Source organism: Festucalex cinctus, chromosome 1 (assembly GCF_051991245.1).
Source record: "Festucalex cinctus isolate MCC-2025b chromosome 1, RoL_Fcin_1.0, whole genome shotgun sequence".
Classification (NCBI taxonomy): domain Eukaryota; kingdom Metazoa; phylum Chordata; class Actinopteri; order Syngnathiformes; family Syngnathidae; genus Festucalex; species Festucalex cinctus.
The window spans coordinates 6,961,943-6,987,641 of NC_135411.1; the positions used below are offsets into that span (position 1 = coordinate 6,961,943).

General features: G+C 38.7%; 4 long non-coding RNA genes across 4 annotated transcripts in view; 2 read left to right on the forward strand and 2 right to left on the reverse strand.

Annotated features, from left to right (window-relative positions):
- On the forward strand, positions 1-25,386 carry LOC144014197 (uncharacterized). Its single transcript, XR_013282420.1, has 4 exons — positions 1-641; positions 4,712-4,793; positions 23,840-23,969; positions 25,201-25,386. It is a non-coding gene; the product is annotated as an uncharacterized LOC144014197 (long non-coding RNA).
- The window catches only part of LOC144014192 (uncharacterized), a 47,264-nt gene that overhangs the window by 3,171 nt on the left and 18,394 nt on the right, over positions 1-25,699 (reverse strand). The window contains exon 3 of the long non-coding RNA XR_013282417.1: positions 22,009-22,705. This is a non-coding gene — a long non-coding RNA (uncharacterized LOC144014192). The remainder of the gene's footprint in view (positions 1-22,008; positions 22,706-25,699) is intronic.
- LOC144014202 (uncharacterized) lies at positions 6,515-9,253 on the forward strand. The gene is made up of 3 exons (XR_013282421.1): positions 6,515-8,044; positions 8,741-8,984; positions 9,085-9,253. It is a non-coding gene; the product is annotated as an uncharacterized LOC144014202 (long non-coding RNA).
- On the reverse strand, positions 9,837-11,059 carry LOC144014205 (uncharacterized). Its single transcript, XR_013282423.1, has 2 exons — positions 10,892-11,059; positions 9,837-10,148 (listed from the first exon to the last, which is right to left on the reverse strand). It is a non-coding gene; the product is annotated as an uncharacterized LOC144014205 (long non-coding RNA).

Consider the following 25,699-nt stretch of genomic DNA (forward strand, 5'->3'; position numbering starts at 1 on the left):
ATGGCGACCATCCAGTTTTGTGTTTCTATGTAGTGGAACGTCCGTTTACGGTGATTCCCTCCAATTTAATAGCCAACCAAATCGTTTTTTTTTTTTTAAGTTGAAACATGTCCTATCGCCGAGGCTGTCGCTGAGGCTTCAACCAATCAAAAGGTTTCATTGATGAGCCAATGAACGTAGGGCATGCTAGACCGTGCGATACACGGCAAAATGGCGACCATCCAGTTTTGTGTTTCTATGTAGTGGAACGTCCGTTTACGGTGATTTTTTTATTTTATTTAAATCACTCATTCACACACAAGCTCACTACATGTAATCCACATGGGTCTCCCAGGCGGAGGAGCGAACGCACGCCAACCGGCACCAAAGGCAAGTGACGGCTCCACTCCTCCATCTGGAGCCCGCCAATCAAATCGGTTGTCAACAAGCTGCGCTAGAGGGTGACGTCAGTCGCTGCCGCCGTCGCAACTGCTTGTCACTTCCGGTAGGGCTCCAGGTAGAGGAGTGGAACCGGACCCATGTGGCTTACATGAAGTGAGCTTGTGTATGTATGAATGAGTGATTAAAAAAAAAAAACAAAAAAACCGTCACTTCCGGAAGTGACGATTTTTTTTCACACTGTGTGGAGACGTGGTGATGAGGTACGTATTTCGCTGTCGCTTGTCGCCTCCCGTGTGTCGAGCCCCTTATTCACAAACTTCAGTGTTATTATGTTAATGAGAATTCGAGTATTATTTGGTTTGCTGTTCAATACAACTACACCCGGAAGAGTCCGAGCAGCTTTCAGAATGCGTGCTGATTCGCTTCTCTCGAAACACGCGCACACGCACGCACTGATGCTGACAATTGTGTGCGTGCAACAAAGACGTCTTGGCGCCCCCCCCTTCATTATAAATACATGTCATTGGATCACAGCTCGTGTGAATCCCCGAGTCTGCTGCGCTCTAAATGGCCGTGACTGAGCCCTTGAATGGGTGGCCGAGTGACAGCTACACCAATGGAGCCAACAGTGTGTCGATGTGTGTGTAAAAGGGAATGCCGTGCCCCCACCTCGCCTCACCCGGGCCTATGGGAATGAAATCTTCCCAGCAGGAGGCCTGGCTGCCAAAGCAGACACATTATTAGGTACAGTGTTCACCCTCACCGCTTATATCGCCAACCTCTATATTGCAGGTTTTTTAACCCTTGTGCCTTGAAATCAGTGATACCCTCGAAGAGTAGATTTTAGCCAAATAAGTAATTCTACTTTGAGGTGTGATAACTAAGTCAATTTTTAACATTTTTTTTTATTTCAACCACTCAAAATGTTCATTGGCATCAGAACTATCCATACATATGAAGTTTATTTTTATTTTTTATGTATTCCCCCCTCTTAGGACAATACAAGCCCAAAGAATGGACTATGAAGAAAACGAACTGTGCTGTATACATGTATAAAAAATAAATAAAAAATTACTACTTCATATGACATAATTAGAGCTTCGAATAAGGCAATAAGTTATAACAACAATTTTTTCAATGCATGCCAAATTTTTTGACAATGGCAATTGAACTCAGAACACCCTCGAAGAGTACATTTTAGCCAAATATGTAATGCTCCTTTGAGGTGTGATAACTAAGTCAATTTTTAATATTTTTTTTTTATTTCAACCACTCAAAATGTTCATTGGCATCAGAACTATCCATACATATGATTTTTTATTTTTTTTTATGTATTCCCCCCTCTTAGGACAATACAAGCCCAAAGAATGGACTATGAAGAAAACGAACTGTGCTGTATACATGTATAAAAAATAAATACAAAATTAATACTTCATATGACATAATTAGAGCTTCGAATAAGGCAATAAGTTATAACAACAATTTTTTCAATGCATGCCAAATTTTTTGACAATGGCAATTTAACTCAGAACACCCTCGAAGAGTACATTTTAGCCAATTATGTAATGCTCCTTTGAGGTGTGATAACTAAGTCATTTTTTAATATTTTTTTTTCTTTCAACCACCCAAAATGTTCATTGGCATCAAAACTATGCATAAATATAGTATATTTATTTATTATTATTATTTCCCCCCGCCATAGGACAACAGAAGCCAAATAATAGATTATGAAGAAAATTAACTGTGTTGTATATATGTATAATAAAGAAATAAATTTGAATCTTTCATATGACATAGTTAGAGCATCAGGCAACACGGTAGCTTTGATAGAAAACTTTGGGGAAAAAAGTACTTTTTGTGGGGCTCCGGAGCGGCACCGGGACCCCTCCGTGACTTTAGCCGCAAATTGTGTTTGATTTTCGGATACAGGAAGGCCCGATTTACACCCCCGTATCCGGCGTCGCACTTCAACGAGCCACGTATCTCTTGTGCTCACGGTTCCAGATATGTGTCAGATATGTGTCATTTTCCCCGTAGGACGTACGGTTCCGGAGAAATAACGGAAAGAAAAATCTCCATTACACCGATCCGTCCGTTTACTTTACCCGGAAATCGTGCGTGTTTTTCGGATAAATTTACACCGCCTGTATCCAATTGTATCCGGCGAACGGAAGTCAACACAGCGACGAGCTACATACCGTTGGGAAGCTGCACGTCCCCCGCGGCATTCCAGGACGTGCTCATATGTTCGTTTTTGTTTATTTTGTAGAAGTACTTACTTGCCAACTTGCATTTGCAGCTTTTTGTGTCTCCGATCGCCGTTCTTTTACTTAGATCCAGGAAGCTCATGTCTCTTGCACGTTAGCTCTTGCACGTTGTTGTGAATACAAACTAGCCGAATAAAAATCGAAGCTTAGCACTTTCACACGTAGAAATGCAACGGCCAGATAAGATAACCGACGAGGAATTCATCTCGACAACCGTTACATGTTACACTTCATAAGTTGCAAAAAAAACACACGTTTTTTTTGTTTTGTCTTAAGCAAACGTTTTTGATGGGGTTTTACGGCGTACAGGCAAGTCTGATTTTAGAGCACACCATTGTAGCAAAGACCCTTCCAGCTGACGTAACTGCTTAGCTCCCGCTGCGCCTCCTGGAGGGCAAGCCTCCCATAACAAATGAATGTCGAGAGCTTGATTTTCGGCGAGCGTTTTCGTTAAAAGGTGGGGAATATGTCAAGTGTCACCAAAAAACGTCCCGAGTAGGACACTACATTACTGCGACTCATTAAACCAGCTGTTTGGATCCGCTAGCTACAAAAAAAATGGGCAAAGTGGATGCGAAAGCTTAAAGTTTTGTTGTTTTTGGTTGAAACAGTACATCGATAACTACTTTAATGGTGTAAATTGTCATTCATGAAATCGTTTGCGTCCGGATATACTCGTCTTGCTGTATGTCGAAGTCTTCAAACTATCTTAGCTTGCTAGCTGCTAACAAACAGACCGCACGTTTACAACACATTCCTCAGCAGAGATCAAGCCTGAGTTAGTGTTAATTGTGATAATCGTGTTAAATGGTAAACTTTTTGTTCAAAATTACTTGGATACTTTACAATCAGAGGTTAATGTTATGACCCACTGTATATGAAAAAGTGAAAAACTACCTGATATAAAATGATCTGAGCATGTCCTCGCACTTTTTGTGGGCTCAAAGCAGTTGCGTCGTAGATTCGCGCTAGCCGCCGTGCTCGTCTTCCGCCTGGTTTAGAATCACTGCTGGCAGCCGAAAGAATGATCTCATCTCTGTTTGAGCCATTAGAGCATCCGTCGGCCGCGCACAAGTTCACCATAGCGTTGGTCGCTGATTTATCAACTGTTTGACCGATTTTCTAGCTCACGCAGATTGTTTTCTAATTCACTCGCATTGACGCCCTCCCCTCCACCGCAAGGGGCGCACTTCAACGTGACGTCACACTAAAAGGGTCTATATCGCAACATGGCATCGACTAGAGTAGAGTTTACAGCTTATCTCTAGTCTATAGTAGTTGTTGTGTCTAAAAAGCAGAGACAATAGCTTGTGAGTATTGTTGTATGCTCGTTTTTAAGCGTCACTGCGCCACGCGTTACAGAAGGTGTGTGAATGTTTATACTTATATCTATGCTAATTTCTATGCTATTCTATTCTATGCTATTGGTATATTAGCTGTGCTAATGATATCTAGCTAGCTAGCAAATGCTATCTATCTAGCTAATAGCTATGCTAATGTTATCTATTGTATGCTATTCTATCTATGCTAATTAAATTATCAGCATCACTGTGCTGTATGTTACAGAAGAAGGTGTGTGAATGTTTATACTTATTTCTATGCTAATTTCTATGCTATTCTATTCTGTTATTGCTATCTTCGCTGTTCTAATGATATCTAGCTAGCTAGCAAATGCTATCTAGCTAGCTAATAGCTATGCTAATGCTATATTAGCTATGCTATTGTTATCTATTCTATGCTATTCTATCTATGCTAATTAAATTATAAGCGTCACTGTGCTGTGTTACAGAAGAAGGTGTGTGAATGTTTACACTTAGTGATATTTTTGCTAATTTCCATTGGCGTTTGATTTTCTTGAACATATCTTAGTTGAGTGGAGTTTATGTGTTGTAAAGGAGCCGGAAAAAGTAGTATTAAGTTATCTACTCCTACCCGTTGTACATGTTAGCATTAAGCTAGCTGACTTTTGTTAGATGCAATTTCCAAATGATATCATTTGGTTTAACAGTTTGGTGTTTGAATTGAATACACAATGCGTAATTCTCTTTTGTTTTATGTTTCAGTTTTACAGTAAACTTCTACAGAGAGTGACAAATAAACAGCTTGAAGCCCGCAGGAACTGTCTGAGCAAGAGAGTATAAACAGGTACAAGAAATACTTTAACTTACTAAAATGCACTTTTTAAAGTTTTTTTCCATTGAATGTGTTTAAAGTAGTGCTGTCAAACGATGACCAATTTTTCACCAATTCATTGCACAATTTTCCGCAATTAATCACATTTTTCTACTTCAGCATCTACTTTTTTTCTTCAAACCTTGTAACAGATATTTAGTTGAGTGAAGTCTTGGAATAAATGTTTTTTTTTTTTTTTTTACGCTTTCATAAAATTAAATGATTCTCCAGAGTTGATGCTTTAATTTTGACAGCCCTAGTTTAAAGCATGTAAAGTGATGATACTATGAAATATTAGTTTTTACAAAGTTAATGTCTCTATATCCCTCTATCTACAGCACAATATATCTTTTATATTGTTTTATTTCACTCGGCTCCCTGCTGCCAGGTCAGCATTGCAAGTGATAACTAAAAATAAAGAAAATAGAAAGTAAACCTCATGTTGGCTTGTGGCAGTGAAAGAAATGTGGGACAAAAAGTTTCTTGCCACCTCAACAACAAAGTAGCGCTGGTTCACGTCGGCGGGTGGAACAATGCGCGTGTATTAAAAGCGCTCACGCTATCTCATTTTGCAGGCAAAAAGTTGTCTGCATCCCAGCGGAACCACAAACCAGGCCACTGTATCGTCGTTCTCTGCTTCGCCGTCAGCCTCCCTCCCTTCCTCACTCGCCTTCCCGTATTTGAGTCAAAAGATTGCGTCTCTCTGCGGGTACAACAAAGTCCCCACTCGGCATCAAACTTTTACTCCGACCTTGAACCTTCAGTAATAGCACCCGAATTCAACTCATAGTCAGTGTTTATGGATGATCACACTACATACGAATATCTAATATAGTATCTCACACTGTAGCTCAAAATTAGAAAAATGGTGCTCATGCTGATGAACTAAAAATCTGAGTTTGCACCAAAAAGATTCGTATATCTCGAAAAAACATTGCAATATTTGCATTTCATGTAGGCGAAAAAAGCAAGTATAATATACATTTTCTTTCTTTTTTTTTTTTTTCAAGTTTTCCAAGACACATAGTTTAGTGCTTACAAAATATTTAAAGGGATAGTGTGAAGGATTTAGTGCCATCGAATGATAAACGAAAAGAATGCAATGATTTTGAAGCACACGCAATATAACGTGCCTCAGAGAAATGACACCTTGACATCCCATTACTACACTCGCAAAAGTTCTTCTCCGGGTATCTGTAGCAGAAATATGGTGGCGAAACATGTCAGCCTCCTGTAAGACACGGCGCAGCCTACGTCATCTAACTAGCGATTACTAGACCTGCGATTATATTTAAAAAAAAAAAAAAAAAAAAGAACATTGATGTGATAGAACATATTTTTTTGCATATAATTGAAATTAATAGTGTTATTTTCTTAAATATTAGCTCACCACTCGATGGCGCTAATTTATACGCACTGTCCCTTTAATTACAATGGATATAAAAAGTCGACACCCCTGTTCAAATGGCAAGTATTTTAGCTGTAAAAAAAAAAAAAAAAAAGAGGCCAAGCTAAATCATTTCAAAACTTTTTCCATCATTAATGTGGCTTGTATTAAAGTTCAACACATTTTCCCACATGTATTTGGGAGATTTTGTTGTGCTTCAGTGAAGCCAAGGTTGAATTGTTTTTGTGGACGTAATTCCCAAAAGTAGTTTGGTGCAAACATGTGATATGATATGATATGGATTTTTCTGAGGCTGATCCGATTCCAATATTTGGCAAAATGAAATTCGATTAACCAATTAATCCTCCGATTAATAAAAAAAAATAAAAAGTGTATATATTATAAATAAAATAATGCTTAGCACTCTTAACACAACAAAGAAGATATTAATTACTGATTGTTTTATAATACTTTAGTCTTTAGTATTGACTAAACTTCAAAGCAGGCGAAAAATTAAATTATTAATCAAAAACCTGACATTTGAACAGGACTGTGTCAACTTTTTATATCTTGTAATTACCAATTTTTGTTAGGCAGCAATTGATGAATTTGCCACAAGATGAGGTACACCCGCACAATCTAGTGAGATCCAATAATCGGGCCTACGAAAAATCTTTGCGAGATAATAATTTTCTTTGATTGACACTCACAGAGGTATTAATTTAACCATGAACTGCAGTTTTGCGGAAGTGTAGACGTGTACTACATCACACGGAGAGCTTTGTAATAGTTTGCTTACCCAGGAGAAAATGCACCAGATACAACTCTCAAAAATGATGCAGTACACTGCAAACTGCAACCAAAACTATTATAACAATGTTGAACTTTACATTGTGCCCGATGAAGTGGCGATTGGATTCATGTGATTATGATTACATATTCTTCTTATCAACTGTACGGGTCAAATTAAGGCACAGCGTGGGCGTAACGGTGATAGGAGAACGCTACGCTGTATGGAATGTAGGAGTGCGACAATATATCGATATCGCGATAAATCGTGATACTTTGTCTCCTGATAGATTATCGATACGTCTACGCAAGTATCGCGATATTTGGAGTTAACTCATTCACTGCCATTGACGGAAAAAGACGTCAAATGATGCATTTTTTTTTTCTGGTCTGGCAATGAATGTGTTAATAACCAGCCACTATAACGGCTCCATTCTTCATGACTTATTGACCAATTACTGGGCGGGCCACTAGGGGGAGTGCCTCATAAGAGTGGTGGGAAAATGGACAGAAGTCTTCAGGCGAAGAAGACTCATAAGTTTAATTTTTTAAAGGTACACTCAGTATTATACAGTGGCATCTAGTGGTGAAATAATAAATCATTCGGGAAAAAAAAACAATTGTTTGTGTTAGTAGTATGTAAAAAGATATGTTGTATCGCATAAACGTACTTTTTTAAAATATAACGGTTAGTCTAGAAATCGCAAATTATCTTACATGTCCGCGCCTCGCCTGCTAGTGTCTGCCATGTTTCGCCGCCATCTTTCTGCTACGGGTGCCGTCAAAGACAAATTTCAGCGCTCCATTTCTTAACGCGTTTTTGGAACGCACTTCCGGTTTGTATGGCGACCGCATGTCCACGAAGAAGAAGAGTTTCCGGTCCCCGAAGAGAGCATTATCAAGCATCACACTTACTTTGGGAATTTATTTTATTTCAGCGCGACAAAACAAGAGTTTATATTGTAGCCGCATTTGCCAGATGGAGAGAAATGAGGAACAGACTAGGTTTGGGACGTGCCGGTGCCTTCGACTGCTTTCTACTTGACCGGTAAGTAAGAGTACATTTGTGTTTACGTTTTGAGAGCGAGAGAAAAAGTATACTCCGTACTAATTAATACGATGTTCGTACCTTTGTTTTACGATCACTGTATCTGTTGATTAGCAACTCCGCACCACTCGAACGATTTCGTTATGTAGCTACTTGCTTTGAAAAAAAAAAAAGATTCCCGCTGGCACGTTATATTTAGAGTAAATGCGCAAGTTATTGTGTAATGTAATGTAACTGTGATTTCGGAGGTATATTTGCCCATAACTTCAATAGAGAATCTAAAGCATACTGTATTAGTGGAGGAGTTGAAAATTATTTTCGTTGTGGTTGGTGAAAATAGTGTTCTCGAAATTAATTTTCGGCAGGGAATAACTTTCTGGACTTAAATGCTGGCTGTACCGTAAGCACTGCTATAGTCTGAACTCTCTCACTCAAGTGTGTACTGGTCCATTGTGTAATTGGGTGCACAAGAATTTACAGGCTGCTACGTTTTCCACGGAAACTCGACAAGCAAGCAGCCTTTGCATATTCTATGCAGTCAAGTTACTTTTATCTAGCTAATACAATGTTTTGGGCCCAAAAACTAAAGATCTTACCTCTATTTTGGGGGCTTTGTTGGAAAGTTGGTGACATATAGTAGTATCATCAATTATTCTATTTTATTTTATAATTGTGTTTTTGTTTGTGTCACACTAGATCAACAGCCAAACTTGAGGGGTTCCAGAACCATATTCTGATGTATACAAGCATTCATGCACCGTTTAAATACATCACCGACCTGCAAGAAAAAAAAATATCAAGGGGAGAGTCAGCAGCCATATTGGAATGCCCCGAATGAGGACACTTGAATGGAGGACCCCAGAAGGCTTCGGTGTTGTACCACCAGTATCTCCACCTACCATATCTGAGCTGCAACAAATTGAAGTGAGCCGACGTCTTGGTATGTCATTTACATATGGACGGCATTGCACACTACATGAACTTTTTGTGTGAAGCAATACGGAATGGTCACATGTACAAGCACCACTTGTTTTACACAGGACCTGCTGACCAGGTGTCTGAAGCCATGGAGTGACTCCTCCCTCACTTTCCTCAGCAAGCCTTTGAAGAATATGATATCATCGTTGGTGGGAACATGCCCTCACTCCATAACATGTACTTGTGCAGTCAAGGAGCATGTCAAACTTAATAAAACCAGCAAACATTGAAGTGACTTCATTTTTACTGCAGTCTGTTCACACAATCAATGGACAAGCCTTCCTTGATTTTGCCCCAATAACATCATAGAGTAGGCGAAAAGTAGTGTTACAGATCATACTGTGTTCGGGAGAGTTTGAGGAATGTTGCAATGTTAATGGGGGGCAATGTCAGCACACACACACAAAAAAAAAAACATCATGGTATTGAGGTAATCAGATATTTTAGCTGTGTACAACACATACCTGCTCTGTAACACTACTTTTGGCCCAAACCTGTATGTCTATTTTCCATATTTTGAAATGCACAGCGTATTGGTAAAATTCTGGAACAACTGCAATTCATGTAGCTCATTATATTCTAACAGCATTTTTTTTTTTTTAGTTAATATGTTCATTTCATGTAGACTTTTATTTTACTTTATTTTATTCATTCATTTTCATGTACTGTACCTTACATTCATTGGCCAATGAAGAATTCCTTGTCATTGCAAGCATTTATAATAATTCTCCAGGCTTTTGATGTTTTACATTTCTGGTCATGTAAAATAGTGTTAGGTTAGGTGTCGAATGAACACTGCATGTTGACGCCAAAGGAAATAGTATTTTTTTAGTTATTCAAAATGTACAAATTAACACACAACAACAATATACAAGTTATACAAACTACAACAACAAGTGTCAGACATGGACTAATTATATGCCAGGTAAAAAACCTTTGTATTGTCCTCAAGGATCTGGGAAAGTGTCACTTATTTGCTACAAGTCCACCAAGGTGCTGCAGTCTGGGATCCAGGTACAGGAAATCATGGTGGTGCTGATGTGTCAAAAAGTATTTCTTGGTGTCAGTCTATCAGCTGGACTTGGATATCTTCATGTTCCTCCATGGTCATTTCCTGTACGAGTCTCTGCAAGAAGGTAACAATTGTATGTCAGATGAGGTACCAAACAATGAACTGAAAGTCACTGAGCCAATGAAGTACATTATTACATGAGCAAGACTATTTGTGAAAGCCATGTAAATTCCTGCACATCAAAGTACAAGGAAGCTGTTGTATCTTCAATCAAAATTAATTAAGTTGCTTAGTGATATTTATTAGGTAAAATTGTTCAACATGGTGACAAATCGATATCTGAGTAAAGGGTTTCAAATGTTTTTGTAAGCAGCACTTTTCTGAGTGGTTAGTAGCAACAAGACACGGGGGGGTTACGAGTCTGAGTTGCAGATGTGTCGTTCAGTTAACACCATTATTTTTGCACGATATACTAAACATATCAGCAAACTATGTAATCTAAATACCACATATTCCAAGCAAAGGTATGTTTTGAGCCATTCACATGCATGCTCGAATGGAATTATTTTTCCATGATGACATAATTGTACGTTACGAGGCACCGCGTTCTCTTCCGCGTCGTCTCTCTCGCCCCCTTTGAGATGGTCCACATGTCTATAAAACGTATAACATAACTGTGTGTTCTCTGTTGCATGGTTTAGTTACACTAACAAATATGAACATAGATAGCCATTATCATTAGCTGACGTACAGTATTTCCTAACAATGCCGACAAAAATATTAATTCTGAAATTAAATGACTAAATCACAATTATTAGGGATCTGTACAGTATGTCTAACAAATGCAATTCACTTACGTCATCACTCGAGGGAATACCAGAAGTTGTTTGCGTTCTGTTCCGGTGAAATTGGTGGTAGGCTGTTGAAGTAGGGTCTCTCTGGGACGCCGTAGTTTGTGTGCTTAAAATCATTGCATTATCTTGTTTGACCGATAGATGGCGGTCGTGAGCTACACACTGGGGCTTTAAATTATTATTATTATTATTATTATTATATATTATTTATTTTTATTTATTCTTATCATTATTATTATTATTATTATTATTACTTATATTTTATATATATTATAGACATTTGTTTTTATGTATTTATATTTATTTATAATTTTTTATTTTTATTATTTATTGATATTTATTTTATTGGGATTTAATTTATATTATTATTTTTATTTTTGTTTTTTATTATTAGTTTTAGCATAGATTATCGTGGATTTATTACCTGAGCAATACATCGATACTCGTGGTATCGTCATATCGTGAGATAATCGTTATTGTGAGCCTTGCATCGCATATCGTATCGTATCATGAGGTAGCCAGAGGTTCCCACCCCAAATGGAATGTGCGTTTCTATAAAAGATCTGAACCGGCATCTCCCAAAAAGAGGCAACACAATAAGTAAAAATTGTGAAATGGAGAATAATGGCGAGTCAGCGAGGGAAAAACGAGAGAATGAGGGACAAAGAGAGATGTGAGCCTTAAAAAAAAAAAAAAAAAAAAAAAAAAAAGTGTCAATGGCGAGCCTCCTTTCGGCATGAGTGCGAAACAATGAGGCCCCGCGGTGCGCGAATGGTCGGGGAAACGCGCATACAAACACGGCGGCGTGCACGCAACACCCCGCTGAGCCCGAGCGGTGAGACGGGTCTATGGGTCCATTGAGGGGAGGGAGCCGTCCCCTTTTCTGTCGAGCTAATGAAGCCTGCAGCCACAAGCATAAAAGAGAGCCCGGAGGTACGAGGCTGGCTTGGCTTGTGCATGCGTGCGCTTCTTCGGCTATTCACTCGCTCGCTTCCTTCCTCGAGCGGCAGCCTCGCTCACAATCAATCACGCGAGCTCGACCTGCGTGCAACTTTAGTGGACACCGCAACGTAACGTCGACATTATAAACACTCAATGTCAAAAAGATTTATTTTTTTTCATAGTCCAACAAATGTAAAGTCCAACTGGATCAAAATGGTAAATGGAGTGCACTTCTGTCGCAATTTATCTTGCTCATAAGTCATAATAGTATAAGCTAAATCAGCGGATCAACACATGGAAAGGTTAACTTTCTAACTTTTAACTAACTAGTTGAAAATTAGCGGTGTCAAAATGCGTGCGTTTATTTCAAGTTCCATTAACGCCACAATTTTTTATTTTTTTTAACAAGCAATTAATGAGCGGCCCTTACTTGGAAAGCCTCTACTGGGGGAATTCCAGTCGCAACGCGGCAACACGTCCACGTCAAAATTTAGCAGTAATAAATGTCATAATAATGCATGTATTTGTGGAGACTGGGGTCAAGTTGTATTTTCCAATTTTAAAAATGCGCAGAATTTCACAAGTTACTTCATGTTAAAGATTTGATAGCTCTTCATATGAAAAGAAAATTGCACTGAGCTGTCACCAATGTCTTATTAATGCAATTATGCTATCTAGTGGAAGAAAAATGACCAACAGAAATTAATCGTTTTTTATAGTACAGTACATCTTTTTAATTTTAACTCAATTTTATGAATTATTATGAAATTACCATATCAATGACTAAAAGGTGCAGCCAAATTTCTATTAGTTTAACATTTTTTCCCACCTTTATGTGAACAAGCGTATGAAAAAAAGAAAAAAATAATAATTTATTGTATGCAATTATGCCATCTAGTGGCAGAAAAATGACCTTAACACAAATCAATATCACATTCGTTTTTTTCCAATACAGTACATCTTTTTCTTTTTTTTTTTATTTGAACTCAATTTTATGAATTATTATGAAATTACTGTATCAATGACGAAACGATGCAGATATATTTCTATTAGTTTAACATTTTTTCCCACTTTTATGTGAACAAGAGTATGAAACTTAGAAAAAATATCTTTTTATTATAAACTTTATTGTACATTTAGAACAGGTATAAAATTTGCGATTAATCGTGAGGTAACTATTGAAGTCAGGCGATTAATTATGACTCAAATTTGTATTATTTTAAAAATGTATTTAAAATTTAATTTATGCCCTGTGATTGGCTGGCAACCATTTCAGGGTGTACCCCGGCTACTGCCCATAGCCAACCGAGATAGGCTCCAGCACCCCCCCCGCGACCCTTGTGAGGAGCAAGCGGTTCAGAAAATGGATGGATGGATGAAAATATAAGAAGGATAAAGTAAGTTTGGTCTTATTTTAAATTTGTCTACATTGCTACTAGCCTCATCCTAGCTAGCGCTAAGCTAATTCGTCCCTCACATCCGGCATCCTTCGTTTATTGCTAGCACGGTGTTAGCTGCCCAAATATTCCAATAACTACTTGTGGACATCCCCTTGAATGAACTGTGTTGCTTTTGGGAATTCATTTATTTATTTATTTAAAGATTTCCCACATTTTTTTGTGGTGGGTGTTCTTTACTTTAATTTACAGTAATAAACAGCGTCGAGTGGGACGACTTAAGATGGTCAGTTCATTCTTCGTTGTATCATGAATGCTGCAAGATGAAATCAGGCCTTGGGAGAATGTTTAAGATTTGATTTTTATGCAAGATGAAGACATTTTAAATAGGCTACTATACATTTACATTTAATGTTTATTTCCAAGCATTTATTTATGTATTTTCATGTATTTTCATATTTTTAGGTGGCACATTTGGTGAAAAGTATGAGGACCGCAGAATTAAAAACAATGCGAGAAAAATATTCATCAGCAAATAAATCACATGTATTTAAAAAAAAAAAGAGCAAGTTACCTTAATTAAATGGATACTTGACTCATTGAGCCATTTTCACCAGTAAAAAGTTAATATTTTGTCGCTAATTAACGTGTTAACATCATTATTTTTCATGGACAATTAATACCTTTAAAAAGTAATTTTTCTACACGTCGTCGACTGATGATGACATCACCGGTGCTGAGGAACGACCAATCATCAGTTTACTGACCAAACCCAGAAAACAGGTGACCTACTTCCTCAGCACAGATGATGTCATCATCAGTCGACAAAAAGTAGAAAAAAAATACTTTTTAAAGGTATTAATTGTACATGAAAAATAATGAAGTTATCAAATTAATTCTGGACAAAATAATCAAGTGTCCCTTTAACTCATTTACTCCCAATAACATATAAATAATTTTTTTTATGTTCTAATTGTCCCAAAGACGTATTTATACGTTTTTTTTTTGTTATTTTTATGCTAGAGCATACAGAAGGCTTTGATTCAGCCTCTCAACTGCAAAGAACGGTTGCAGAAATGATAGTTATTACACAAACGGCCAGCAGGTGGCAGCAGAGCAAAGGAGATCAACCAGGGCCATGTAGAAAAAAAGCTCAATTACTTACAATTTGAAATAGATTTGTGAAAACTGATGAAACTTAGCTCTCTTCTAATGCTAATTGCTGCAAAACGGAAACAGATAGAAACATACTTTTTTTTCCTGATGAAAGAAGGCACTTTAATCTTTGTTTTGGTAGGTTCCATGCTTTTATAGCAATTGAACACAATATTCTGTGGGCCTTGCAAAATCAGTCAAAATCCAGTAAAACAGCCGGGAGCGAACGGGATTGCGAAATGTGAAAATGGCGGCGAGTGAATGAGTTAAAAGGAGTTTCCCGATTTTCCCATTTGAGCTCCGTATACTTTCAAATTTGGCGACGTCACATTTCAGTCTGACCCGTACGTGTGTAACTCCTCCTTCGGCCCATTGCGCGCCTCAGCCAGACCGGACAAACAATAGACGGCGGCGCTGTTTATCAAATGGGGGCCGCCCGCGAGGCCCAGACGAACAACCAGACAACCTCTTCAACTGGCCTTGACCCTTGACCTAGGGTCCCTATTCACCTGCTACGACAGCAGTCTGGCCCAGTCCTGTCCTGTTCTGTTCTGGCGGCATTTCCCACGCTCCGCACATTCCCCCCCGTCTCTCACGGCCTTAACGTTGCCGTGTTTAGCCGAGACATTATGGAGATTTTGCCTTGTGTCTCTTTGTGTCTCGTTGTCTGGCACTTGACACGCCGCCGTATTGAATGCGCCCCACAATGAATATATCTTAGAAGTAAGTATGTCAGCTTTATTTGTATGCTGATTCTCACAGACAGAATCACAGAACGCTTTATGTACAATAGTCGCTTAACATTTAAAGAACAAGACACACAAGAATATAACCTGTAAAGGCTGTGTTTGGAATTTTCCCATATCCACTATATTCCGTTGTGCCCATTATGAGCAATTATTCATTGTATTAAAGGGGAAGTCAACCCAAAACATTATTTTTTTGACAATAATATGTTCTATGCAGCCCCATTTGGTATTCTGGTTAATGTTGCGTGAGTGGAATAGGAGTTAAGCAGCAAAATTCAGCAGTTTTTATCCATCTCAGGGGGCGGCCATTTTGCCACTTGCTGTCGACTGAAGATGACATCACAGTTGCTCAGGTCTCAGGTAACAACTAATCACTGCTCAGCTTCAGAAATCAGGTGAGCTGTGATAGGTCGCCTGGATTTTGCGATGCAACTCATATTCCACAAATGTAATGTTAATCATAATGTCATGTTTAGACTAGTGAGGTCACATGTATTATTGTTAAGAAATGTTTAAGGTTGACTTCCACTTTAAGTTGCTGCCAAACAGCAAAGGTTGATGATACGGTGGACAATGACAGGGTGGACATTTGAAGCTAATGTCTCTTCATGAGTGAGACGATTCAGTTAGCAAGCTAACTGTTTCGAATATCGGACCGGTTATTGTAAAAATTCACATTTCGCCATGACAGAGTGGACATTTTAAGCTAATGTCTCTTCATGACAAGACGATTCAGTTAGCAAACTGACTGTTTCGAATATCTGACCGGTTATTGTAGAAATTCATATTTCGCCATCACAGAGTGCACATTTTAAGCTAATGTCTATTCATGAGTGAGACAATTCAGTTTGCAAACTGTTTCAAATATCTGGCCGGTTGTTGTAAAAATTCATATTTCGCCATGACAGAGTGGACATTTTAAGCTAATGTCTCCCCATGAGTGAAACGATTCATTTAGCAAGCTAACTGTTTCGAATATCTGACCGGTTATTGTAAAAATTCATATTTCGCTATGACAGAGTGGACATTTTAAGCTCATGTCTCCCCATGAGTGAGACAATTCAGTTAGCAAACCGACTGTTTCGAATATCTGAGCAGTTATTGTAAAAATTCACATTTCGCCATGACAGAGTGGACATGTTAATCTTGACAAAACACAAAAATGTAAAAATTTACTCTGCAACTCGTCACTGTTTCAGCCTCCGTTCTAGAAAACTGCTCGTGATGTCACGTTAAAAAACATCATTGGATCCTTAAAGGGGCAGTTAGCCCATTAATGACAGAGTGGACAGGAATTATAGGGACATGTGCACAATGTTCAATATGATGATGAAAATAGAATCTACATTCTCGATTCATTTAGTATTGAGTGTGCCATTTTGTAGTGCTGTCTGAATGTGTAGTGCTGATTATGAGTATAGGTTATCGCCCAAAAAAAAATCTTGAAAAGTTTAACTAATTACCGACTTATAAAGGTTCAATCTGTGCATAATGTCAGGCTACATTAAATGTTAAGTGTCTTCAACTTCTAGTATTTGTCAAGTAGCGTTCAGTTGTATTTAACTTTGAACTTTAGCATTTAAGAGCTGCCTCTTCAGTCAGTTGACATTTTTATTAAAGCAGGTAAAATCACAGTTTGAGCAGGCATTCCGGCAGGAGTGTTTGATGATTTTGATTTGTTTTTTCAGTCAACTACGCAGAATAGATGAAAAAAATAAATCAATAAAAATGCTGATGAGTGAATTGTCTAATGCACCCCACCTTCTACCCACAATCCCTTGCTCCCCCTTTCTGTTGATTCTCCATTTTGGAGCGCATGAAGGGTAAACCCGTGACGCCGTTTCCCCTTCCACTTCCTGATGCTTTGCGATTGGGCGGAGGCGGCAGCTGATTGGCCGAATCCCTAAACGATGCGGCCAACCAGAACCTCGTCGGAGGTGTGTTATTTTCAGACATGTGGCATGAGATCGTCTTCCTGCTCTCTCGCCTGCATGGAAAAAAAAAAAAAAAAAAATGCTGCCTTGCAGCATATGGGCGCCCTTTTGCCACTTTATGCAAATGTTCACAAACGCAGACAAACGACGCCCCCCCCTCCTCCATCACCAGCCTCTCATTAATGGTCTACTAAAACCAGACACCCCCCCCCCCACCCCTCCTTAAATAATAACCTCACTGCTAAGTTCCCCCGCCCCCACAGACACCCCCAAATGTGAACCCCCCCACCGCCGCATCTCGCTCTCTCCTGCCACCAGACGTGATTTGCGTGACCGCCATTTTGCCTGCAAACTGTACCGCGCGGCAGCTGCCCGGACGGGCGAATGCAAATCGAGGCGACCCCCCCCCCCCCCCCCCCCCCATTTTAATGAGCCTGGAAATACGAATCTTCCGATCCAGCGTCCCCACGTTTTATCAGTCTCGCCGCAATTTCCACATGCCGCCGTGCTTCCTTCCTTGAAAATTGTACACGTTGTGCAAAAACTCAGCCACCTGACGACGACGACGTGTTCACTGCCATGGCAACCACGCGACCATGTGCATGGAGATGAGACTTTGGCGCTCTGTCTGACTGGAGTTTGTTGCGGCTCGGCTTAATTAGAGCGTGCGCTGCTCTCGGCTAGCTTTTATTTGCTTAACTCATTCACTCCCGGCCATTTTTCACTGAAACAACAAAAAAGTATGTTTCGATCTGTTTCCCTTTTACAGCAATTAGCATTAGAATATAGCTACGTTTCATCATTATTCACAAAACTATTTAAAATTATAATTGAGCTTTTTGTTTCCAACATGGCCCTGGTTGATCTCCTTTGCTCTGCTGCCACCTGCCGGCCGTTTGTGTAATAACTACCATTTCGTCAACTGTTCTTTACCGTTTAGAGGCTGCACCAAAGCATTCAATATGCTCTAGCATAAAAAAAACAAAAAAAACATAAAAACACTTAAATACATCTTTGGGACACTTAAAACATTTAAAATAGAACGTATTTATACGTATTTGGGCACACATGAGTTAATGCTTTAAAATGACCAGACAGCTGCAAAATGTTCATTTTAGGCCAGCAAAATGCCACGACAACAAATCTTCATTATAATGCAAAGAAATTGAATATGTACAATATTGCTGGTGCCCTCAATGATTTCGGTTTAGTTCTTTTTCATGAAAGTAACTGCGTTATAATAACTTAAGTGTAAGTGTTAGCAAGGATAAGATGAAAATACTATTAACATAATTGTAATTCAATAAATGTAAATATAAATTGTAAATAGTCTTCAAGTGCAATGAGTCAGGTCTTTTGTAAAGGTAAGGAATTTCTTTTGAATTTGCGGGAACAGTAAATTTCAAGAAAATGGTGAGATACAAAAAAAACAAACATACATTAAAAATAACATTTTAGATCTTTTTAAATGATATTTTCATGAATTTATGGGGAAAATATATCTTTATAATAATAAATCTGTTTTTATGAATCAATATCGGACCCTGTAAAGGAAAATATTTTCGATATCCTTTTTGTTTTTTAAACCCAATCCGACTTTCGTGTAATACATTCAATATAAATATAATTTTTTTACAATGCAAGTATTGTGTATGTGATTATCAAGGTGTGTTGCAATGGCTAAACTTTTTTTTTTTTTCTGGCACAGTATATTTGTTAATTACAGTTCAGTTGTATTTAACTTTAAAGTTTACTTTTAAAGTAAAATACTGTACATTTCCACCTCATCTTTTTAAACAGTTTATTTTAAAACAATTATTTCGGTATAATTTCTACTACACTCTGTACAATGCATTTTAATCAAACATAATTACAGTACAGTTTTGTTGTTGTTGTTGTTTTTTTAAGGCGCTACTTGGCTCCAAATTCCATCCTTTTATTTATTTTATTTATTTTTTTTTTCATCTTGCAGAGCAAAATTTATGTGTGTGCCATGTGCGTGTGTGTGTGTGTGTGTGTGTGTGTGTGTACGCCGATGGACATGACAGAGAACCGCCTGATTAAAAAAAAAAAAACAAAAACAAAACATCTTAATCTTTGACATTTGCATGCACACCCGCACACCATATGGCACACTAGCACCGCCGCAGCCTTAATCTCACGTTAAGCGAAAAGCTGCAAAAACAACACGGCTTGAAACAAACACTAAATGCTAAATGATTACGCTGAAAAAAAAATAAATAAATTCACCTGCCTCCTCCTTGTTGTCGCCGCGCTTTCATCGCAATTATTATCGGCACGCGCGGGCCGGGAACCAATTTGGAGGGTTATGCAAATTACAATTAGCCCCCATTTGCATCCGACAACAACCAAAGCGACGACGCACAGATGGCAGAGCGCCGAGACGCTCCCGCCATCTTTGGCAGAGGGGGAAGTCTGGCGGCCATTTTGTCTGAAGCCGTGCCCATCTGGATGGAGAAAAGCAACAACAACAACAACAACAAAAAAAAACCTGCGCGGTGATACAGGGATTTATGATTTGAGTGTTTCTCATCATCCAACGTTTCATTTTGATGCCTTTAATGGGTACTGGCAGTTTTTGAGAAAATATTTTTGTCCTCATGTGGATGTTATGACAACGTGTGAGCTAAAAAATGCTGACGGTTTGTCCGTTGGTGCGTCTGTGAGAGGAGGTGGTACCAAAACGTCCCCGTTAGTGGAGCGAGAGATGACGGATTCGTCACAGTGGAATTTGAATGTTAGGTTTGAATCCAAGATTCTATTTCGGTAATGCACTTTGTGAGGGGAGAGTGGCGAGAATGTGAAGTTGAATGTCATCTGCCAGTCGTGCTTAAGTCATCCATGGCGGATAATATGACCAAGGGTGAGAATTTGGGATGGGAATTAAAAACTGGTTCTTCGAGTAAAACCGGTTGCCAGTAAATTAATTCCTAGGAATTGTTTGAATCCACTTATGGCACCTCATTCTCAAATGGGATTGGGCTCACACCACAATGTGTGTTTTTTTTTTTTTTACATCACATAGAAGATATTTGCCTTTGCCAGACCAAATAGTTCTTTTACACCGAACAACTATGTATTTGCTTATTTAATTTATATCTCCATTAGATTTAGTTCAATATGAACAAAAAAAGTTGTACACGCAGTATTCCAAATGTTAGCAACCTCAGTCATCTGTTGGGAAACTTATCCAGTGGAAAAAAAAAAAATCAATAAATTTATGCTGATGGATTAAAAGAGAGCTGAGATCCTGTCAGAAATGTTGAAATCAGTCTTTGTGTAAAAGCAAACCATTGAGGACTACTTGGCATCTCTAAAATCAGTTGAGTCAAGAATGGATCAATCCACTACTTAGGTCAGTTGGACCCAACTTTTTCTTTTGAATAACTCCACCCCAACCCCAAAAAAGGGTCGCTTTGTTTAACCCCCCCCCCCCCCAAAAAAAGGGTCATTTTGTACAAAACAACCCAAAAAACTTTAGTTTTTTGTTTAAAACAACATAGGTCATTTCGTTAAACGACCAAAAAAACCTCACATCCCCAAAAAAGGGTAATTTTGTGAAAAACAACGCAACAAATTGGGTCGTTTATGCAAAACAACCCCCAAAATTGCGTCATTTTGTTTAAAACAACCCCAAAAAATTGGGTCATTTGTACAGAAAAAGGTAATTTTGTTTAAATCAACCCAAAAATTTGGGTCATTTTGTAAATGGTAAGTTTTGTGCAAAACACTGCCCCCTGGGAAAAAAAAGGGTAATTTTGTGAAAAACAACCCAACAAATTGGGTCGTTTATGCAAAACAACCCCCAAAATTGCGTCATTTTGTTTAAAACAACCCCAAAAAATTGGGTCATTTGTACAGAAAAAGGTAATTTTGTTTAAATCAACCCAAAAATTTGGGTCATTTTGTAAATGGTAAGTTTTGTGCAAAACACTGCCCCCTGGGAAAAAAAAGGGTAATTTTGTGAAAAACAATCCAACAAATTGGGTCGTTTATGCAAAACAACCCAAAATTGCATCATTTTGTTTAAAACAATCCCAAAAAAATGGGTCATTTGTACAAAAAAAATAAAATAAATTGTTTACAACAACCGCAAAAATTTGGGTCATTTTATAAATGGTAAATTTTGTGCAAAACAACAACCCCAAAATTGTGTCATTTTGTTTAATTAAAACACAGAAAATTGGGTCACTTTGTGCAAAACAAACCCCCCCAAATTGGGTCATTTTGTTTAAAACAACCCCAAAAAACTGGGTCATTTGAAGAAAAAATAAAGGTAATTTTGTTTAAAACAACCCAAAAATTTGGGTCATTTTATAAATGGTAAATTTTGTGCAAAACAACAACCCCAAAATTGTGTCATTTTGTTTAATTAAAACACAGAAAATTGGGTCACTTTGTGCAAAACAAACCCCCCCAAATTGGGTCATTTTGTTTAAAACAACCCCAAAAAACTGGGTCATTTGAAGAAAAAATAAAGGTAATTTTGTTTAAAACAACCCAAAAATTTCGGTCATTTTGTAAATGGTAGATTTTGTGCAAAACAAAAAAAATTGGGTTATTTGTTTAATTTAAACCCAAAAAATTGGGTTACTTTGTGCAAAACGACCCCGCAAAATGGAGTCATTTTGTTTAAAACGACAAAAAAAAACAAAAAAAACATTGTGTCATTTGTGTAAAACAACCCCCCAAAATTGGGTCATTTTGTTTAAAACGACCCAAAAAAAACCCTGTACAAATCAACACAGAAAGTTGGATCAAATTGACCAAAGTAGTGGATTGTTCATTTTTGGCCCAATTTGGGATTTTTTTTATTTTTATTTTATTTTTATTTTTTTTGTGTGTGTGTGTTAACCGAAGTGTTTTCAGAGTAAATGTGCTATTTCATTGTGGTTCAGAGTGAGATGTCAAAAAGTACTTACCAGTGGAATGAGTGAAAGAAACGACATCTCTGTGGTTGTCCTCTTCTTTACTGGTCAGTCCATTTTGTGTTATTGACCAAAACACATCATGGAAGGGAAAAACAAGCTTCTGGTTTGAACACACATTTGTATGGCTCACAATCGCGATAGCGATGGAAAGAAGTTAAAAGTCCCATACTGCTTTTGAAAGAAGGTGGGGAAAAAGATGAAGCAAAAAAATAAATAAAAATCCCTCTTGGCAGTGCTTCAGCATTGCTGTATTGGAATTATTTGGGTTGTTGGTGGTGGTGGTGGGGGGGTCAGACATCCCTCTCAGCAAAACCACACACAGCCAAGCGGAGACGGGGTCCAAGTCCAGCTGAGCGGGGCCGCGCAGGGCCCGTCCTTTGGAGGCCCGCCGGCCCCCGAGGCCACAGCGAAGCAGAGGAAACCCGACTTGCAGGCGAGCATGCTTGGTATTGATTTCTCCCGCAGAGGTGCTTTTAGCCTTCGGGGACCTCCTGCATCCTTCCCTGCCCACTCACCAGCTTCCCGCTCAGGCTTCATGGGCTGAGCCGGACCCCTTGGATGGAGGTGCGGGCCACAGAAGGAGAGAAGGAAGAGCCCGTGGCAATGATGATGAGCTGCGCCGGGGTCTCCGAGTTCAGTCATCTACACGCATTCATCCAGCCTCGCAACCACCCACCCGTGTTTCCATCTGGAAAAAGAGAGAGAAAAAAAAAGAAGAGTTTTACAAAATCTCACCTTTGGCATTCAGCATCCCTCCGTTCAATGCAAATGCAAATGCAAACAGTAACACTTTGATTAAAAATACGTGGGAAGAAAACGCCAACTTGCTCTTTTGTAACCTGCCCCAAGGCGCCCACCGCTGCACACAAACAAATAAAAACGGGCTCCGTTGCGCGCTTTGAAACGCACTCGGCTCGTAGTGGAGACGTTTAGGCGAGAACACGATCGGAGAAGACAATCGAATGCAACTTGTTGCAGAAACAATACACTACAAATCTGTTTAGAAGCGCGGTAGATTATATAAATTACTGTGTGTTATATTACATAAAGCATTTTAAAACACGCACACCCGTATATATGTACACACGTGCATATATATATATATATATATATATATATATATATATATATATATATATATATATATATACATATATATATATATATATATATATATATATGTACAATTATATGTGCACATACATATCGCTGACACCGGGCCAAAACATGTACTTGCAAAATAGTCACTTTTCAGTAGACCCCAAAAACGTGCTGTTTATACAACCAGTAATATTGGATCATCAAAGACGGCAAGCCATTTTCAGCACTTGGTCAATAATTTGTAAATAAAATATAAATAAATAAATAACAGCCACACATGGAAACTGACCAACAGTATCGATTTTTGATAAAATATAAAATTTACCCAACAATTATGACTCAGGAGGTTATGGCCCAATGTTAAAGATACTACATGGCAAGCTAGCTATGCCAGCTAGCTAAAGTCACGCTAACTACATAGCTAGCTAGCTATAGCTCTGTAATTAGCTTGAATTTTAACAATTCAAGTTAAAAATAATCACTCAAATGTAACTAGGGTACACTTTAAGATGATAAAATTCCAATTTGAGGCACTTAAGTATATTTCAAGCTTCTTTACATGCAACTCTCTCAGTGTAGCTAACAGGCTAACCAACATCAGAAAGCACTCAGTCATTGTGATCTCTCGCTTGTACACAAGTACACTTAAATTGTTGAACGAATACTTTTCTGATAGCGTCAATCAATGATGAATGTTATCTTTGTTTTTTTGTTTTTTAAGGCGCAATATTCCACTGCGTGTGCGTGACGAGAGCAGCTAGCCACCAGCTAGCTAGCGAGCTAACAGGCTTGGGCCTACTAACTCGAAGTTGCGCCAGATCACCACTGTTGTGAAAGAAGCCACTCAAATTGTAAGTAATTTTTTGTTTTTGATGTGTTACGATGTGATGTCAGTTAGCATATCCTACGTACTTTTCCCATACATTTACATACACAGACGTATGTCATTCTTTATAGGTAATGATTGGATTGTTTTGCTAACTTCTGCCCCTCCTCAAACTTAACACATAGTATATAGTCTCTTTATTTACTTGTATTGTGTTTTTGTTATGATTTTTCCAGATACATGAGGGTCAAATCACATTCTTATAAAGCAGGTATGGGGGAATCAAGTACATCCCCCAAAATCAGAAAACTTCACTGGTGAAATAATGCAACATTTTGACAAGTGATTGAATGTAGTCTTTGCATGTTTTCACAAAGAGAAAAGAAACCCTTATCTTGAAACATGAACAATATATTTAGAACAAAAATCTCTATCCCTTGTGATGTTGATTTAAGTGATGAACTATAAATGGCCATACGATGATAATGAACCAATCCAACCAAGTTCAATAATGCCCGACTACCACGCTGCTGTAATGTATCCAATTTTGTCTGAAAATTTGTACGAATTTACAAATCTATCTATGGCGGTGGCATAGACACAACCAGAATAATTACATGCTCTTTTCCAAATGGTGGATGGTTGAATTAAGCAGAGTATCCACCTGTTGCTATTCAAACAGCTCATAACCACACTGAAATATGTACATTGACTCATAAATAAAAGTTGCTAAATACTGCTCAATGTCACGATATGATGTTGAGCCAATGTCATCTTTTTGTCATGACTTGGGTCATGCAAGGGTTATATTTGGGTCATGACCGTGTGGTCAAGTGTCTGTTTTGAACTGATGTAACCAGCATCTAGTTTCAACTGGTCTTAAGCTATGTGATGTCAGGAATCTTTCATCTCTTTATCTGGTCAACAGCCAATCAGATGTCAGTCCTGTTACCCACATGTCTAGCCACAGCCAATCAGATCGATTCGTTGTCTATATAAGGCGGTCTGAGAAGTGTGTGTTTTTGTTGTCGGATTATTACCTCTGTTCCTCTGTGCACCTCCACAGCCCAAGTTAGCTTAGCGTCTCGTGATTCTCGATACATTCTCGTTGTTTCTCGTCTAGTCAAGTTTGTTCCACGCCTCTCGATGTTATGCGAATAAAGAGTTAAAATCTTATTTGTGTCTGCGTTTTTGGGATCCAAATCCAGAACATAACACATTTGTTTCTTTTCTTTTCTTTGCACAACAAATTGCAGAACTCTACGTCCCGGCACCGCCCACCCCCGCATCCCCGTTTGTCTCCGAGCAAGCAGCGAGCGTCACATTCGACTCGGTGTGCTTGGAAGCACAATGAAGGTAGTGAGATGAAGGGACGCCGTTGCGATGATGTGTTTGTCAATTTGAGTTGGCCGTTCAAAAAAATAAAAGTGTGTGTGTGGGGGGGGGGGGGTTGTCCTTGGGGAGTGACGTGGAGCGAGGGTTCGGATCACAATGCGCCCATTGAGCGGGTCCACACATGGGTGTTAACTCCCCATTCCTTCACACACAATTGTTCAACCCCCCCCAACACGCATACACGCGCATGAGAGCTGCAGCAAAGGGACAAATGTTGGTTCAGGGCAGCCCTCCTCCTCCGTCTAAGCAAGAAAGAATGGAGACGCATGATCAAGTTTGGCGAGGGCGGGTGGGGGGAATTTGGTGGCGCTGTGACCCGTGGCTTTGGACTTGACGAACAAAACAGAGATGTGTCGCTGA